This window comes from Elephantulus edwardii, unplaced genomic scaffold (assembly GCF_000299155.1).
Source record: "Elephantulus edwardii isolate Elephantulus edwardi_28Jun2011 unplaced genomic scaffold, EleEdw1.0 scaffold00097, whole genome shotgun sequence".
Classification (NCBI taxonomy): Eukaryota; Metazoa; Chordata; class Mammalia; order Macroscelidea; family Macroscelididae; genus Elephantulus; species Elephantulus edwardii.
In genome coordinates, this window is record NW_006399847.1 from 4,826,771 (window position 1) to 4,847,492 (window position 20,722).

Here is a 20,722-nt window from a genome sequence, read left to right on the forward strand (position 1 = left end):
TCCAGCTCTCTGATGCACAGCAAGTGATTGCACAAACCATGGCATGTATCAGGGGCACCTTAGTCTCCAGAGTGACACCGTCACTCTTCAGTACTTGGGAGAGGTCCCTAACAGCAGGCTTTCCCATCGCCAATGCATCTTTTAATTTCCTGGCTGCTGGTGCCAAGAGTGTTGATCGTGGAGCCAAGCAAACTAAAGTTGTTAACAGTCTTGATCTCTTCACCATCTTTCCTACTGCTGCCAATTGGCCCAGTGGTGAGTATCTTTGTCCTCTTGATACTGAGCCTCAATTCATATTGAAGGCTGCAGTCCTTGACTTTATGCAGCAAGTGCTCCAGGTCCTCTTCAGTTTCAGTGAGCAAGGTTGTGTCATCTGCATAAAGCAGATTGTTAATGAGTCTTCCTCCAGTCCTGATGTCACACTTCTCCTCATACAGCCCAGCCTCCTGGTTAATCTTTTCTACATATAGGTTTAAAAGGTATGGAGCCTCCTGGTTCAAGTTTTTCATTGGAACAATCAAGTGTTCTGAGATTCCCATTCTTCTTAGAGTCAACCATAGTTTGTTATGATCTACACAGTCAAACGTCTTTGCATAATAAGCGAAACACAGACATTCCTCTGGTTCTCCCTGCTTTCAGCCAAAATCCATCTAACATTAGCTACAATATCTTTAGTACCACAACACCTTCTAAACCCAGCTTGCATTTCTGGCAGTTCTCTGTTGATGTGCTGTTCCGGTCATTTTTGGGTAATCTTCAGCAGAATCTTGCTTGCATGTGATCTCAAAGATATTGATGGATAATTTCCAAACTCTGTTGGATCATCTGTCTTTGCAATGGGAACAAATATAGATCTCTTCCAGTCAGTTGGCCAAGTGGTTTTCCTCCAGATTTCTTGACACAACTTGGTGAGCACATCCAGGGAAGCATCTGTTAGTTGAAATACATCAATTGGTATACTATCAATTCCTGGGGCCTTATTTTTAGCCAATTCCTTCAAAGCACCGTGAACATCTTTCTTCATCACCATAGGCTTTTCCATAGTTAACCTTTTTATTTTAGTATTTTCTGTTGTGACATTGTCCCTTTCAACTCTTATTTGAGTTATTCGTGTTTTTTCTTTCTTTCCTTTGTTACCTTTGCAAGTGGTTTGTCAATTTTATTGACCTTTTCGAAGAACAAACTTCTGGTTTTGTTGATAGTTTCAATTGTATTCTATTTCATTTATTTGTGACCTAATTTTTATAATTTCAAGTTTTATGGAGGGCATTTGGTTTTCTTGTTGTTCTTTTCCATTTGAGATGTTAGGTTAGAGAGTAAATTATTATCACTTTTGCCTTTTCATGTGTTTGATTATTGCTATAAATTGACCTCTGATTACTATTTTGGCTGTTCCCCAGAGGTTTTTGTCAAGTTGTGTTTTCATTGTAATTTGTTTCAAGAAACTTTTTAATTTCTTTTTTTTTTAATTTCTTCTATTGCCCACTAATGTTTAAACAAAGTTTTGTTTAGCTTTCAAATGTATGGGGTTTTCTTCCTTTATTCTCTTGTTCTTTTTGAAGAACAATCTGACTGGAAGAGATCTATAATTATTCCCATTCCAAAGAAGGATGATCCCACAGACCGCGGAAATTATCGAACAATATCATTAATATCACAAGCAAGCAAGATTTTACTGAAGATTATCCAAAAATGACTGGAACAGCACATCAAAAGAAAACTACCAGAAGCTCAGGCTGGATTTAGACGGGGCCATGCTACTAGGGATATTGTAGCTGATGTTAGATGTATCTTAGCTGAAAGCAAGGAATACCAGAAGAATGTCTATCTCTGTTTCATTGATTATGCAAAGACATTTGACTGTGTGGATCATAACAAACTGTGGCTAACTCTGAGAAGAATGGGAATCCCAGAACACTTGATTATGCTAACATGAAACCTACACTTGGACCAGGAGGCAGTCATCAGAACAGAGCAAGGAAACACTGCATGGTTAAAAATTGGGAACGGTGTATTCCAGGGCTGTATCCTATGTCCATACCTTTTCAATCTTTATGCAGAACAGATTATCTGGGAGGTTTGGCTCTATGAGGAGAAATGTGGCATCAGGACTGGAGGAAGAATCATCAACAATTTGTTGATGACACAACCTTGCTTGCTGAAACTGAGGAGGACCTGAAACACTTGCTGTGGAAGGTCAGGAGCTGCAGCTTTCAATATGGATTGAGGTTCAATATCAAGAACACAAAGATTCTCACCACTGGAAGGATTGGCAGCATCATGATGGATGGTGAAGAGATTGAGATTATTCACAGTTTTGATTTGCTTGGATCCACATTAAACACTCTTGACACCAGCAGTCAGGAAATTAAAAGGTATATTGCAATGGGAAAGTCTGTGGTTAAAGACCTCTCTAAAGCACTGAAGAGCAATGATGCCAGTCTGGACACTAAGGCGCACCTGATAAATGCCATGGTCTTTGCAATCACTTGCTTTGCATCAGAGAGCTGGACAATGACTAGGGATGACTGAAAAAGAATTGTTGCCTTTGAGCTGTCGTGTTGGAGAAGAGTATTGAGTATATCATGGATGGCTAGGAAAACGAGTATGTTTGTCCTTGAGAGGGTGAAGCTGGGCTGATCCTTGAAGGCAAAGATTCTGAAGCTTCATCTGATATACTTTGGAAATGTTGCAAGGAGGGGTCAGTGTTTGGAGAGGGACGTCATGCTTAGGAGGGTGAAGGGACAGTGCAGGAGAAGAAGACCGTCGATGAGATGGATTGATTCAGTCACTGGGGTAATAATAGGGGCAGGTGTGTTGGAAATGGTGAGATTGGCACAGGATAGGGCAGAGTTTACGGCTATTGTACATAGGGTTGCTATGAGTCACAGGCAACTCGACAGCACATAACAACAACAACAACATCCTTTTGTTATTAATTTCTAACTTTGTATCATTATTGTCTGAGAAGATCCTTCATATTATTTATGTATTTTTTAATTTATTAATACTTGTCTTGTGACCAAACTATGCTCTTTTCTGGAGAATATTTTATGCACATTGTAGAAGAAGCTAAACTGCACTTTTTGGGTCTGTAGTAGTATACAATGACTATGTGATTGAGATGATTTATTGTGTGGTTTAATTCTTTAGCATATTTGTTGAGTTTCTCTCTGATAGTTTTATCTTTTCTTGACAGTGGTGTATTGAAGTCTCCAAGTACTATAGTTGTGTTGTCTATTTCCTTTTTCAGTTTTGTTAATGTTTGTTTTATATATTTTGTAGGCCTTTCATTTGATGCATAGATAATATTGTATTGCTTCTTGTTCTATTGAAACTGTAAGCATTATGTGGTGACCTTCCTTGTTTTTGTGATGGTTTTTGCATTGATACCTATTTTATGAGAAATTAATGTCACTGCTCCTGCTTTTTTCTGGTTTCTCTTTGCTTGGTATATATCCCCTCACACCTCCCCCATCCTTTTATTTTCAGTCTTTCTTTATCTTCACTTTTCAGGTGTGTCTCTTGTAAACAGCATATTGATGAGTTTTGGGTTTTTATCCAATCTTCTACTCTTTTTCTCTTCAGTGGTGCATTTAAACAAGTCATATTCAGTGTGATTATTGAGAGACAAGGTTTTATTGCTATCATTTCGTTCTTTTTGGTGTTGTTGATACTTACTTTGCTCCATCCTGCTTTCTGTGGCACCTCTGTAATGAGGGTGTCTCCAAGTGTTTGCTGAAATGCTGGTTTTGCTTTTACAAACTCCCTTAGGTTCTGCATGTCTGAGAATATCTTGATTTTTCCTTCATATTTGATGAATAATTTTGCTGGACATAATATTCCTAACTGACAGTTGTGTTCTTTGAGTGTTTGATATATGTTATTACATTGTCTTCATTTCTGCTGAGAAATCAACATTTAATCTTTTTTGTTCTCCCTTATAGGTTACTTTTGTTTCTCCCTAGCTGCTTTTAGAATTCTCTCCTTATCTTTGATTCTGGCAAATTTAACTATGATATACTTTGGTGATTTTATTTTAGGGTCTACTCTATGTGACATTCACTCAGCCTCTTGAATATATATTCTCTCATTCTTTATTATGCCTGGAAAGTTTTCTTCTAGCAATTCTTCCACAACTTCCTTGGTTCCTTTACTTACTTCTTCCTATTTTGGCATTCCGATGATGCACATGTTATTTCTTTTGATGATTTCCCATATTATTTTTAGGTTTTCTTCTTTTCCCTTCCTTTTGATTTTGCTTTTGTTCTAGCAGATCAGTGGTGACAATTCTATCTTCTATTTCTTCGATTCCATCTCTTTAACTCTGTTCCAATGTTGCTTCAACATGTTGACAGCATCTGAAACATTTGTCCTTATATTTTGGATTGTGGTTTCTCGATTTTCCAAAACCTCTAATGCCTCAGTTGTTTTATATTCATTGTTTTGTATTATTTTTCATGTTGCTCTTGCTTTTTTCTTGCAGTGTCCTGTAATTCTTCAAGTTTGTCTTTTACCCATTGAAAATATTCAATCATGGTTCTTTTATATTTGTGACAGGAAGTTCCATCAGACTTTCTGGCTTTAGGAAATCCATTGATATTGTGTCACATTTTTAGGAGTGACTTCTTGTTTTGTGTTTGTGTAATGTGTGAAGTACCCAGATTCCTACGTGACATTGCTGCATTAGGGTTTTTCAAGCCTGTGGTGATAGCAGGCTCTTGCCCTGATATCACTGCTCCAGAGGAGGGCGGGCCAGCTACTCTGACTTAGTTCCTCACTGAACTTTTGTCTCAAGGAAAGACTTGCTTTAGTTCAGGATAGATAAGGCCTATGAATTAGCAGCCTCCTCTCTCAGACAACTGCTACAGCTAGGCCAGTCCAAGGTGCTCTGGATTAAAGGCAGCTCATGCTTTGAGAGAGAATAGGACATTAATTGGGTTGCCTGTGATACTTATGTCTCTGGTGTAGTTTAGAGGGGCAGCAGTCAGTCATTCTCCAGGTGATGCCCTTGGGGCATCCAGGTTGTGGGTCCAAATGATGGGGTCAGGTCCTCCAGGTGTCAGGGCAGAACTTTCAGGCAGCAGGGTAACCTGTCAGTGGGACTGGAACTTACAGATGAAGGGCCTATGCTGGGCTTTCAAACAGTGTGTGGAAGCATCTAAGCAGCTGGATAAGTCCTTCAGGCAGCAGGTTGAGGGGGCCAGGTGGCAGAAATGGGGGAGGAGTCCTCTGGTCAGAGGAGGCGGGTCCCACCAGTCTGTGGTGCCACAACTGCAGAAGCCCAAATTAGTCTGTAATGGAGAGGGTGAAATCAAGTTTCTCCTTGGAGTCTAGGATTTTGAAGCTCTGCCTTACATACTTTGGGCATGTGGCCAGGAGAGATTGGTCCTTGGAGAAGGACCTCATTCTCAGAAGGGTGGAGGAAAGAAAGACCCCAGATGAGATAGATTTATACAGTATCTGGGGCAATGGGGGTTGATGTGTCAGTGTTAATGAGACTGGCTCAGGACAGAGAAGGGTTCAGAGCTGCTGTACATAGGGTTGCTATACATCTTAGATAACTCAATGGCACAAAACAAAATCAAAAACAATAACAACAACAATATTGGTTGGTTTGTTGTTGTTTTTTTAATAAAATTTTGTTAAGTCTCTAGAGGGAACAAGACCTCAGGGAGGGCCTTTTTATATGAAGTTGGTTGTCATCATATTTTGGAGGAACATTATTTTAAGTGGTACAGCTATCTTCTGCCAATATGCTGTACTGAGGTAACCTGAGTTTGCTCTGATGTTGGACCTTATGCCATTGGGGTGTCAAATACCATAATGATTACCCTTAGTGGAAAGTGTTTGGTGGAGCTCCCAATTTAAGACTGATTTGGAAGCTGAAATGGCATATAATTTCTAAACAACACACCTCTGGAAACTCTATGAACTTAGATAAATGTCAATATTATTAGAAAGGTTTCAGACCTTTTGTTCATAATGTCCCTATCGTTGTGCTCGACTCTATGGCGATCAATAAAAACAACAATACTACTAATAATAAATATTTGAAAAGGCAGAGTCTATGAAGAATAATGTGACTTCAGGATCAGAAGAAGACTCATCAATAGTCTGTGTTATGCAAATCACACAACCTTGTTTCCTAAAAGTGAGGCAAGCTTGAAGCACTTGCTGTAGAAAATCAAAAGCTACAGCTTTCAATATGGATTGCTTCTCAACCTCAAGAAAGCAAAAATTTTTATCACTGGCCCTACATCATTATAGATGGAGAACTTATTTACAAATGACTGCATCTTACTTATCTACAGTCAGTACACTTGGTAGTAAGGAGATCAGGATATATATTACACTGGGAAAATTTGCAGTCAGCAAGCTCTCGAAGTAATTGAGGAGCAAGTATTCCTGGTTAAGGCCATTTTCTTTTAAATCACTTGCTATTCATATAGAAACTGGAAAATGATTAAGAATGACTGAAGAAGAACTTATGCCCTTGAACTGTGGTGAAGACCTACATATCCTGTGTACTGTCAAAAGAATAAGCAGATATGTCTTGGAGAAAGAGCAACCAGAGTGCTCTTTGGAGGTAAAGATAATAAAGGATCATTTATCATACTTTGGGCATGTTACTATGAGAGGAGAAACATCATGTTTGTGAATCTGGAAGTACAGCAAAAGAGAGGAACACTCTTGGCCACATGGGTTGACACAGTGACTGCACTAATGGGCTCAAATGTGTTGGAGACTGTGAGAATTTCATAGGTTAGGAGAGAGTTCAGATTTGTTGTTCTTAGGGTTGCTATGAGTTTGTATTCAATGTAATTCTTACAAAAACTCAATGGCACCCAACAACAACAACTCGCTCACTAGTTATCTTTCATTGATTTATCTACCATGCTAATATCCACCAAGTATTTTATCTCTAGATTTAATGTTTTATCTAGTCTACAGATTAATTTATGCTACTTACTGGCTTAGTGGTAACGAATTGTGCCACCATCTCAAAAGCACATGGTTCAAATTCACCATTTTCTCTTCAGGAGAAAGATGGGCAATCGCTTCTCATAAAAAGCAATTTGCTGCTTCTACAAACCCACTGGAGGGTCAGCTATGGCTTGATTCCAAGTCAATGGTACACAAGAACAACTTGATATAGTTCAGCATTGGTAGCCTTTTTTGTAGAGAGGTGTACTGTTAACTCAAAGATCATACGTCTCCAGTGGCTCAAATCCACAAGAAGTTCTTCAGAAGAAAGATGAATAGTCTTCTCCTGTGCCATTAATAGCCTCTGAAACAAATGAAGGGTCAGGTCAGTGAGTTGAGCTTGATTATTCAATTTTGAGGACTGTAAAACTCATTGCTATCAAGTCAGAACCAGCTCATAGTTGACCTTCTATGGCTCATAGAGGCCATAAATTGCATGGAGGAGATAGAATGGTAGCATCTCTTGAATAGCAACACAACTCTCTATAGACTATGCCGCTGAAGTCCTCTGATTGGAGAACTAAAAAGTGAACATGACTAAAACTGTGATCTTGATTCCTCAATCTCACATCCACTCTATAACCAGTACTACATACCTTAATAACTACAACTACAATTGCTCATCAATAATTTTGGTATAACAGAGGTTACAACAAACCTTGGGGTTATCTTTAACTCTTGTCTTAATCTCAAATCCTACTGATTCTACTTGAAAATATACTCTTCATCTCTCTACTTCTAATCATTTCCAGAGTTACCATCTTAGTACAAGATATGACCATGTATTGCCTAAGCTAGATCTCTGGTCTGCCTACTGTTTCTATTCTTGTTTCTCATACAGTATGAAAAGTCCTTTGAAAACATAAAGGAGATCTTGAAATTCTTGGCTTAAAACTCTCTAATATCTGTCTCACTTATAGTGAAATCCTCATATTAATAATCTCTGAAATTTCACCTGTTCTGATCGTTACCCTCACCACACCACCAACCTTACTTAATTGTACCATGCTCTCTCTAGTCACTGGTTTGACAACCCATAAATCTTTCCTCAAATGTTTAAAATTTTTTACAAGAATGATTTCCCCCCTCAGATATGAATATGACTCATTTTCTTATTTCATTAATTCCTCTCCTCAAAAAGCATAAATTTAGACACTTCATCTAATCAGTAAAACAGCATCTCTACTTCCCTATGTAGTATTTTTTCATTTCCTGACATAACATACAGGATCCATTTGTTTACTAATAACAAGGTTAATAAGTCCACAAAGTCAAAAACTGAGTTTTACTGTAGTACTAAACCCCCAGGTTTAACATGAGTACAATTAAATTCTCTGTAATTTTCATTCTTTTCAATGTTATTCATAATTATTTTATGATCCATATAGTCAAACACCTTTGCATAGTCAATAAAACAGTAGTAAACATCTTCCTGATAGTCTCTGTTTTAAGTCAAGGTCAATCTGACACTAACAATGATACCCTCTTCTGAATTCAGCTTAAATTTCTAGAAGTTTCCTGTTGATGTACTATTATAAACTTACATAATAAATTATGGAAAATATTGAGAAGAATGGAAATCTTAGAATACTTAATTTGCTCATACAATAAAGCTTACACATAGCCAAAGAAACTATTATCTGAACAAAACAAGAGAATGTTGTGTGGTTTAAAGTCAGGAAAAATATGCATCAGGGTTGTATTTATACCTATTTAATACATATTAAATATGTAAGCTGAGCAAATAATTTAAGAAACTGAAATATATGAGGAGGAATATGGTATCAAGTTCAGAAGAAGTCTGATCAGCAAACTCTTAATGCAGATGCCACAATCCTGCTTGCATGAAGTGAAAACTTGCTGAAAAAGATCAAAGACTACAACCTTCATTATAGACTACATTCTCAACATCAAGAAAAGAAAAACCCTCACTACTGGACCAATAGACAGCATCAAAACAAATGGAGAAAAGATTAAAATTGTCAGCAATTTCAGTTCACTTGGATCCACAGTCAATTATCATGATTACAGCAGTCAAGAAACCAAAAGACATGTTGCATTGAAAAAAAAAAATAATAAGGACGTCAGTTTAAAAACTGAGGTGTGTCCTCTCTAAGCCATAATCTTTTCAATTACTTCCTCTGCATCTGAAAATTGGACAGTGGATAAAGAAGACATAAAAAACAAGATTTCTTTGAGTTTTGATGTTGCAAAAGAGTAATGAATATCCCATGGACTGTCAAAGGAATAAACAAGTCTGTATTGGAAGAAGTGTAACCTGTGTTCTTCTTAAAGGATATAGTGAAACTTTGACTCATACTATGAACATGTTGTTAGGAGGAATAATTTCCTTGGAAAAATACATCATTCTGGGAAAGGAGGAGGGGTCAAAGAAGAAAGGAAGACCTTCTACAAGATAGTATGAAAGAGTGATTTTAACAATGCGATTGAGCATATAAGACATGGTGAAGATCATGCAGGATAAAGTTTAGATCTGCTGTTCATAGGATCACTGTGAGTCATACTCAACGGGACGGTATTTAACAGTAATATATACCCAGAATCTAGAAAACCCCCATGAAATGATAGATTCTCAATAAATATTTATTTTTAGGACTATATCACAAATATTTGCTAAAATTAAATGCAAGTACTTAAACAATCACACATATTCTTAATATTGAGAATTTAGTTTCTAATTCCCACCACTTACCACATAGGTGATCATGGTGCTGTTACATGATTTGTTTTTAAGCTTGAATTGCTTTATCTGAATTATGGGGGAAACAATGCTTCTTATATACAGAAGTGGTGTACTTGGACATTTTTTAATGTATATATGAACATATTGCAGAGTTGCTCTTCCAAAAGATGCTTCCAACTTATCCTCTTAGTAACTCTTAATAAGAGTACCTGTCCTTTAAGAGTACCTTTAAAGTAAACAATTATCAGTTTAATGAAATACAATTAGAACTTTGAGAGGTAGTATAAATAGACCTTTGTTTTATTAGGTAAAGTTTTAATTATGGTGCCAACTCATGACTTAAATTTACCTTGTCTTGGTTTCTATCTCTGTGAAATGAAGTTAATGTTGTGGGTGGGGAAAAAAGAGATATATAATTGGTCTTGTCAAAAAGCACAATAATTTTACAAAAATAAAATACAATTGTGTCATGTGATTAACCACAAAATATGCTCAGAATATCCCAGTCAAAATCGAATGTATATTTAAAGAGTTGTTAGCACAATTTAGTTAGTGAAGATTGTCAAGAAAACATAATTGTGGGGGTTTTTTGGTTGTGTTATTTTTTTATTTTGGTTTTATTTTTTAATAACTGATGTATCTGAATTTCTTAAACTGTACAATAGCTTTGCAATTATGACATGTACGTCTATGTGTTTTACTTTGACAGTCATCTTCACGTTCATTTGCTTAGTCATTAAATTTTATGGTGGAAATTCAAAGCTTAATAAAATTTCAGATTTCAAATGTTTTATGGTCTCAAGGAAAATTTCATTTGCCATTGAGTGGTTATGAAAGAAATGTGAATGATAGACCAAAATGCCGAGCATTATTATAAATGTTGTTGTTGTTTTTAGGTGCCATAGAGTCAAGTATGATCCATACTTGAACTCTATGAACAACAGATCTGAACTCTGTTCTATCCTGAGTCATCCTCACACTTCCTGACACATTAGAGCCCGTTGTGGTATTTATAGTGTCAATTTACCTGGTTGAAGATCTTCCTTTCCTTCACCAACCCTCTACCTTTCTGAGCATCATGTCACTTTCTAAGGAGTAGCCACTCCTAGTAACATGCCTGAAGTATGTATGTGAGGTGTAGCCTCATCATCTTTGCCTCCAAAGAACACTCTGGCTACACACTCTTTCCAAGATACATCTGCTTGTTCTTTTGGCAGTCCAGCACTCTTTTCCAACACCACAGTTCAAACGTGTCAATTCTTCTTCCATCATGCTTATTCATTGTCCAGCTCTCAGATTCATAGCAAATTATCAGAAAGACTAAGGCCTGAACCAGACACACCTTAGTCCTCCAATTGACATCTTTATTCCTCAATAATGTGGAGATATCCCTAAATGCAGATTTTCCCAGTGCATAACAGCTTCTGAATTCCTGACTGCTAGTACCAAGCATGTTAGTCTTGGAGCCAAATAAAATGAAGTTGTTGACAGTTTCAATCTTTTCTCCATCTCACATGATGTTAGGGAGCTCTGGGGCCTAGTGGCAAGAATCTGAGCGGCAATCTCAAAAGCATGCAGTTCGAGGTCACCAGCAGCTCTTCTGGAGAAAAATGTGCAGTCTCCTCCCATGCCATTGACTGCCTCTGAAAACCTGCAAGAGGGTCAGCTGTGGGTCGGTTTATGGCTCTATGGTACAAAAAACAACATGATGTTGCCTATTGGTCTAGTGGTGAGAATCTTAGTTTTCTTGACACTGAGATGCAATCCATAGTAAAGGCTGTATTCTTTGATTCTCTGCAACAAATACCTAAAGTGAGGAGGACCTCACTTTCAGCTAGGAAGATTGTGTCATATGCATAATACAGACTCTCTCTGATAACATGAATCTCCTTATGATCTGGATATGGTGCATTCCTCTTCAGAGTCTAACTTCCTGGGTATTTTGCTCTATTATAAATGTTGTTGTTGTTGATTGTTGTCGAGTTGAGCACTACTCAACTATGACCTACTGAAGAAAAGACTTGAAGCCTTTTTATAACTATCATCATTTTTCAAAGGTAACAAAGTTTCTAGAGGCATATAGTTTACTATTATAAATAGAAGAAGAAAATTAATTTCAAGGATACTCAGAACAAATAATGTCATTGTTCATCATTTCCTTCACTACTTGACCGCTTCCTGCACTATTTCTTTTGTTCATTCATTCATTTATTCATCCATCCATCTATCCATCCATCTATCCATCCATCCATCCATCCATCCATCCATCCATCCATCCATCCACTCAATTAATTGCTAAATGACAAGTGATTGTGGAAATTGCCTTATTTTCTAAGAGTTTTATAAGATCACAGACAAATTGAGGCATCAGTGACTACACTACTTCTACTGTACTTTGATCATGTGATTTTATAGCAAATGATGATTATAGAGTGAAATTTCCCAATATGAGAGCCCATAAGAGCAGAAAACAAACAATACTTATGAGATTCAAAACTGTACATGACACTTGTTAAATTTTAACTCAATTCCACTTATAACCTTTTACTCAGAAATGACTCATGTTGACACTCTATTGGGTTTCCAAGATTGTAAATTGCATGGAGAAGATTGCCTATCTCTCTCCCATGAAGCCACTGGTGGATCTGAACCACTGGAAAGGCTCCATCTTTGAGTTGACAGTGTAATTTGCTACTCACCAGATCTCACTGTATTAAGTTTAGTGGCTTTAAAATAGACTGGAGTAATGAATATACCAATAGACTGGAAGACTGAAGACCGGACCAATTTACATTACTTAATATTAATTTGTATACGTCCTCTGTGTTTATATGTCTGTCTGTCTTCTTTCTCTTGCTATTAAGTGGAATTACCTAGAAAACTGTAAACTGACAGGTATGATATTAATCTTCCAACAATTTTTAAACTACAAAATTAAACAAGTGGGCTTAAAGAGCATGCAAAAATCAGGATTACTTAATGAAAGCTTTTTAACACTTGGTCAGATGAAATGTCTAGCCTTGTTTTCCATAAATTTACTCATTTTTAGGAACATAATGCCAACGGTATGCTATTATGCTAATTTCCCCAAATTATGCAACAAATTATTTTTAAAGAAAGGAGAAAATGTAGTCAGGGATATTCTCAACTCATGACACAAACACTATGCAGTGTTGATGAGTGAATAAACATTAAGCTTAAAGAAGTATCTGGTTAATTCACAAGGTCCTGCTTGGTCAATAATTTTCTACTAGCAATTTTAGTAAAATGAATAGTGGTGAGGCAGTCATACTGGAAGTTTTCTGCTGACCTCTCCAGATTGTTGGATAATCTTTCCCACCTTTATTCACTTGACCTTTCTTCACATCACTTCTTTCTTTAGCCCTGGGAAGCTGAACTTTAATGAACTAGACAATGAACTCTTTTGCTCTCTGGATTCCAGATGGTTTAGGAAAGTTGAGTGAGGATGTTCATTGTTTGTTGAGAGAACCTGAGCTAGTATATCTCTCCGGTGAAGGTCTCAGCTCCCATTGCCAGTCTGGTACTCACACAGTTACTGCTCCCTTGCTTTGCCTCTTCAGGCCTAGGCATGGTAAGGTCATTGGTATGGCCACCATGGGCTAATGGTAAGGCCACGAGCACAGGGAACAAGGATTTGTTGATTTCTATTACTCCATCTCTAATTTTTTAAATTTTCTTTTATATGGTCTGCATAATTTGATGGGTGGAGGAAGGGACTGGTAAATGAAAGAAGAAAGGTTTGATGTGAAAAACAGTGTATAAGAACGTTGTGAACTTTGTATGTAAACATCTCCATTTTTTTAAGGGGGAAAATCATCTTATTAAACTATTCTCATTTATTCCGTATGAGTGTACTCACTGATTCCTATTGGAATCCTGATTGATATGATTCTTTTAGGTTCCTTGGCTAAAAACCCAAGAATAGATTTAAATTCCCTTTTCTAGTAGCTTCCATTTCTTTCTCAGGGAGACATGGTGCTAGTCTAAAACCCTGCACCTTTTGGCAGTTCTAATCCACCAGCATCTCTAAGAGAAAGCAATGGGCAATCTCCTCCCACATGACTTCTAGCTTCAGGAACCCACTAGAGGCCAGCTATCATAGGAAAGAAAAGTGTTCTGACTTCTTTTTTCCCCCCATTTCATAAACAGTAAGTTGTCAGGCTCTGTTTATTTGAAGATGGCTCCATGACATTAAATATATCTTCTCTTTGCTGTGACTATTAGCATGACTTTAGTTTGCCTGAAAGTTGGAGTTAAATAATTTAACATGCCTCAAAAATTCATTGCCCCTCTGCTCTCACCTCTCCTGCCCCTTGATGAGTTTGGGCAGGAGGGAAATCATAAAGTCACACAATTTGGTGGATGGAGGGAAACGATAAAGGAAGCAGGAAAGATCCGGTGGACATCTGAAAAGACAGGGTAATGGAAGGAAGAGTTCAGTAGTGATTGGTTTTACAAGATGTAATGAATGGGAATGATTGTATGAAACACAATGTGAAGGTAAAAGAATTTTGTATGCATATCAATATAAAGTTTTAAGAGAGAGCACACAAAATCCCACCTCATTGCTATTGAATTGGAATCACCTCATAGCTGACCTCCTCCACCCACCCCAGCCAGGAGATTTTTGGAAGCTAGAAATCACACAGGAGAGATTTCCTGTCTTTCTCCTATTGAGTCACTGTTGAGTTTTAACTGCCAGAAAGGTATAACCTTTGGGATAGCAGAGCAACATTCTATGGATTACGCAGAGGTATGATAAACACTATTCCAATATTATACACAGTTATCATGAGTAACAATGAGCTCCTGAATTAATCTTTCTCCTTTTTCTACTTGCTTTAATGTATGCCACTCAGAACTAATAGTTTTATCTTTTTAAACCCCAAAGTTAGTCAAAATACTTGTCGACTTACAAACTCTTTTTAGCATCCAAGAATCCTTTTTGAATAAGTCTGAATTCCTTGTCATGTGTCCTGCAGCCCAATAACTGTCCCTAGCTCATATCTTTTTTTCTTGTCTAATGACTATACACTGACTTGTACCTCTGTCCCTTTCAGAAGTACTTCCATCTTCTCACGTTATCTTATATGATGTTGCCTGTTTAATACCCTTTCACAAGGTCACCCCACATTGGGGTAATCCTATTCTGCCTTCATGACATTTAATTTCAAACGCCACCTTCTGCATGATAACTTCTCTGATGCCATAGTGGAAAATGAAACTCTTCTCTTTTCTACCCTCCTACAGACTATGTTTATGCTCTACCTATGAATTTATATTGGATAATAATGATATAATAATAATAATATCAATTATTATTATACATAAATTACTTTCTCTTGGAATATTTCAAATTCCTTATAAGTATAAATCATTTATGTTCAGATTTACTTAATTTCTTTCCCTTCTGTGTTCAGCACTGCTTGAAAATGCTTGGTAATTAGGATTGGACAATGACATATGAACAAAAGTTGCTTTTGTTAAATTTGTGTACTAATCAGAACTGAAACACAGAGTTAATATGAAGGTTGATGGAATCAAGTCTCAAAGTTATTTTATCAAAATATCTATAATGAAACTAATAGAATGGATATTAAGGCATGCGACATTTATGTCTAAATTTTAAATTCACAAATGTGCAAATACAGACCTAGAGAGACCTGATTAGGCATTTAGTTCATAGCGTAATTTAGGGATTTTTTAAAATGAACCACAGGAACAATAAATGTAACAAAAATGTTAAAGTGAAGTATATGTTGAGTTTCAGTAACTAATAGGAACTCAAGTCTCATTAAAAATAATGAGAACTGTAGTTTGTTCTGGGAATTTAGATTGCAAGATTTGGGTAAAGGAGAATGCTTGAAAGAGAACTTTGAGTAATTAGTGAAAGTCTGGTAGCAAGAGTCTACACAAATTAACCATGATATTTTTGGAAGGAAAGTAGAACCTTTGGATATAAACTTTCTAGCATGTAGGGCAGGGTAGATTTCATGAAACCAGAGGTCCAAAATGAGAGTAAAGAGGTAGAAGTCAGAGATAGGAAATTCAACTGCATATAAGAATGAGCATATGTTTATTTTTAGAACCTTCAGTTGTGAACTTCCAAGCTCCTTGTCTCTAGAATTGGGTAAGCAAAAGCTGAAAAATCCTTTGTCTATGATGGAACACAAGGGATTTTACATGGATAGGAAAAAGGAAGAGATCTCTTCCCAAAGTAACTTTCAGATTGTTTTTGTTGTTGTTGTGTACCTTGGAGTTGGAATTGATTCATGTTTGACTCCATAGCAGGTTTTTCAGAGGCTGTAAACCACATGGGAAATTACCCATATTTCTCTCACAGAGCAGCTGGTGGATTCCAACTGCCTGGCTTGAGTTGGCGGCAGAACTTACCACACAGCCACAAGATTAGTTTTCCATAAATGCAAATCTTTTGGTAATAGTGTCTTCTTTTGAAAATCTTATATGGCTTCATATTTTCCACTGTGACAGTTACGAACCCATCTGCCTGGTTCTCAAGGACTCTCACAGTTATACTTGGTTAAAGAATCTGTTTTCCCTCACTAATTTATAGCACATATGCTTAAAATTTATGAGGTATGGCACGTGTTCAGCATCCTGTCAATATTTGGGGATTGGTAGCCATAGCAAAGGGAAGAAATCAAGCTATCAAGGAGTGGAAGAGAAAATTACAAAGGACAGTGTGAAAGACAAAGTAAAATACTACAATGAAATGTGCAAGGAGCTGCAGTCAGAAAATCAGAAGGGCTGAACTCATTCAGCATATCTTAAGCTGAAGTAACTGAAGAACAAATTCAAGCCTCGAGTTACACTACTTAAGGATGCTTGGGGTAGAATATTAAATGATTTAGGAAGCATTAAAAGAAGATGGAAATAGTATACAGTCATTGTATCAAAAGGAATTGGTGTACACAGAATTTCATGAAACAACATATGAACAAGAGCCTGTGGTGATGAAGGAAGAATTTCAAGCTGTTCTAAAAGAATTAGCAAAATGCAAGGCCCCAGAAATTGATGGCATACCAACTGGCATATTTCAACAAACAGATGCTGCCCTGGATATGCTTACCAAGTTGTGCCAAGAAAACTAGAGAACAATCACCTGTCCAACTGACTAGATGAGATCTATATTTCCATTCCAAAGAAAAGTGATCCGACAGAGTACGGAAATTATAAAACAGTATCATTGATACCACATGCGAGCAAGACTCTACTGCAAATTATCCAAAAACGACTGGAACAGCACATCAGTAAAGAACTGCCTGAAGTGCAGGCTGGGTTTGGGAAAGGCAGTGGTACTAGTACCAGAGGAATATTTATCTGTGTTTCATTGACTATACAAAGGCATTTGACTGTGTAGATCATGATAAACTGTGGTTGACTCTGAGAAGAATAGGAATCCCAGGACATTGGATTGTGCTTATGAGAAACCTATGGTTGGACGGGGAGGCAGTAGTCAGAACAGAGCAAGGAAAAACTACATGGTTCAAAACTGGGAAAGGTGTGCACCAAGGATGTGTCCTATCTCCATATCTTTTCAATCTATATGGAGAATAGATTATCTGGGGGGCGGGGCTCTATGAGGAGAAATGTGGCATCAGGATTGGAGGTAAGCTCATCAACAACCTGCACTATGCAGATAACACAACTCCACTGGCTGCAAACAAGGATGATCCAAAGCACTTGCTGCAGAAAGTCAAGGACTGGGCTGATTGGCAGCATCATGATAGATGGTAGAAACATTGAGAGTGTTGACAGCTTCACTTTGCTTGACTCTACAATCAACATTCTTGGTACCAGCAATCAGGAAATTAAAAGATGAATTTCATTGGGAATGTCAGCTGACAGAGACCTCTCCAAAGTACTGAAGAGCAACAATGTCAGTCTGGAGACTAAGGTGAACCTGATCCAGGCCATAGTCTTCACAATTGTTTGCTATGTGTCAGAGAGCTGGACAATGATTAGGAATGACAGAAGAAGAATTGATGCCTTTGAGCTGCCGTGCTGCATAAGAGTATTGAATTACCATGGACTGCTAGAAGAACAACAAATTCATCCTGGAGAGGGTGAAGTTAGGCTGTTCCTTGGAGGCGAAGATTCTGTACATGTTGCAAGGCGGATCAGTACTTGGAGAGGGACGTCATGCTTGGGAGGGTGGAGAAACAGTGCAACAGAGGAAGACCCTCCATGAAATGGAGTAATCCGGGCCTCGGGTAATGGGGGTAGGTGTGTCAGAGATAGTAAGATTGGCACAGGATAGAGCAGGGTTCAAGGCTGTACATAGGGTCACTATGAGTCGCAGGCTACTCAGTGGCACATAACAACAACCATATTTGTGGTAAGTATTTTGAAGGTGGTCTTAAATCTAATATTAACCAATCTACAGCATCAATCTTATTGAAGATGCACTATTATGAGAAGCCTTTTGTTTTAAAATAGAGTTGCTTTCTGGTTATTCCCTACTCTTTCATTCTACATGAAGTCTCAACATCATTCGTTTTGGTGTCACTCCCTGTAACAGGCTAAGTGACTGGCAGAAGAGTTACAATGAAATAAATGCTGAAGTCAGTTTGGAGAAATAAGCTGTTCTATTGTGGGTTTGTTCGTTTTTCCCCTTCTTCTCTACACCTTTGCTTTAAAAAACAAACAAACAAGCAATGCTTCACTTATGTTCGTATTATCTTGAAGCATAAAGGTTTTGAAACATATTACTTCTATTGGCATATATGATTTGCAAAGATCTTCTACAAAGGACGGCTCATTTCATAATATGTTTACCATGAGATAGGTAGCCTAATGGGTAAGGAGTAGCATTGTCAACCCAAAGGTAGGTTGTCCAAAACCTCCAGCTGGCTCTCAGGAAAAAGATGGGCATCTCTCCGTTGTGATTTACAGCCTCGGAGAAAACCCACCGGAGGGTCAGCTGTGGGTGGCTTCCATCTCAACAGTATAAAACAACAACAGTGGAGGGAACAGGGGAGAAATTACATTTCAGGAAGCCATGAGACCTGACTGGAGAGAATGGAAAGCTTTTGAAGTCTATAATTAAGAGTTGAATCTCTATTGCTCCATTTAACAGAAGATGGGACCTCAAATCTGTGTGACAAGGACTTCAGACTTGGGTTTACAGAGTCCTTTTAGCTGAATCTTCATTCACAACAATCAAGGTGTTCACTTAAGGATACAGAATTAGAAAGATTTATATCTCTGAGTTTTGGTTTGCTTTCCCCGCCCCGCAAACCCTGACTGATAGTTTTAGATGAATAGTGGGATACGTGATCTTGTGATGGTGACCCCGTGGAGTGTGTGTCACCTTGGGACACCATTACACGTCCTGGCTGCTGAGCATCACCTACCACATTTCAAGGCTTCAGAGAATTAGTGAGGCTAGCTGAGGAGAAATATCACTTTGGACAAGGACACTCAAGGGACACATTGCTTCAAATTGCACCAATTGAAATATATTCTTGGCATTGCAGAGTGGTGGTTTGTGCTAGACAGGAAGTTCACTGGCTTGGCAGGAGACAGCTGTGCCCCAGTCCTGCAGAGCCCCCACCAAGGAAGCACCCCTCACTGTGCCACTGGAAGAATGAGCCCTGATTGCTTGAGGAAGAGAAAGATCGGAACACATGGCAGATATTTTGGGTTCCTGGCCTTTGAGGAATTATCTTGAGAGTTCCGTTTTAGGTTATTCTGAGGAAAATGCTAACCTTGCAATTCTGGGTCTGGAAATGCATATCTCTGAGTCAGTAACTGATCTGTGTGCAGACTGGTCTGAGGCACCAGCTCTTCTCCCTGTCTGCCTTTCTCCTCCACTTCCCCTTTACTTTTCCAGCATGAAAACTGGGAGAAAAAAATGTTTCATCCATTCATATGATAAAGTTAAATGAAATGATTCTGTGTTTTGATGGCTTTAGTTTCATTCTAGATTCTGCTTTAATGCCTAAAGCAACAATGAGAAGTTGTATGTACGCTTAAAATCAAAGGTACTATTTAAAAAAAATAAACTAAAAAATTCAAAGGTAGTTGTGTGTAAATTGAACAGGATGAAAGCAGAGCCTTAACTCCACTTTAAAGTCTTCTTGGCACATGTCTGGAATCCAGACTATAATTTTAAAAGCTGCCTTTCCAAAAGATCTTTTCTTCAACCTGACCTCAACCACAACCTGACCTTTGGGTAGGTACAAGGAATGTCCCATGGATTTCCTAGCCATACAAGAGAGGCTGTATAGAGTGAGCATATCTGCACACAGATTCTTTCCCAGCAATATCTACTGCATAAGTTCAGTTATGGGAAGAGGACAGAACTTGTCTTGACAGAATGTGCAGCCTAATAGTTTGCCATATGCTTTGTCGCTAAGTTGTTACAAATGAATAGTTGATTATTTCTTGAAATAACCCTTCACAGTTTTGTGATATGATGAACTTGCTTTAATCTGTAGCTTTGAAACAGCAATACAAAACCAAGTTTTGCTTGTTTGTGTACATAATATGTGTCTATTATTGTCCCAAGGGCTTTAATGTAATCACAAAAGTATTTGTATGACTAATCTGTAAAGAAAGGTTCTCTTCCCCCCAGTCAAATCTTCAAGTAATTTGTTCTAGGACTCAGAGCTTGGAAAGGCAGCACAGAAAGAGAAATACAAGCTAGTTGGGTGTGTCCAAAGCTCATTATTATAACATGTTGTGCTCAGTTTTCCTTAGATCATTTAACTATTTCAGTAAATAATGCAAATAAATCCTTCCATATGAAGGTGGGTAAGAGGTATGAGAAAGAAGGTGGTGATCAAGAAGTTTAGAGCCAGGTCCAGGATACACCACATACAGCCTTACGAGACATACCAAAGAGTTTCAGTTTTAGTCTATAGACCTTGGGGGTCACTGTGAAAGGTTAATGTGGAAGGTGGCATTGTTAAATTGACACAAAACCAAACATTTCTTTGAAATAAATTTTGTCAAATGTCTCAAGGAAAGTAAGAAAATTAGTTG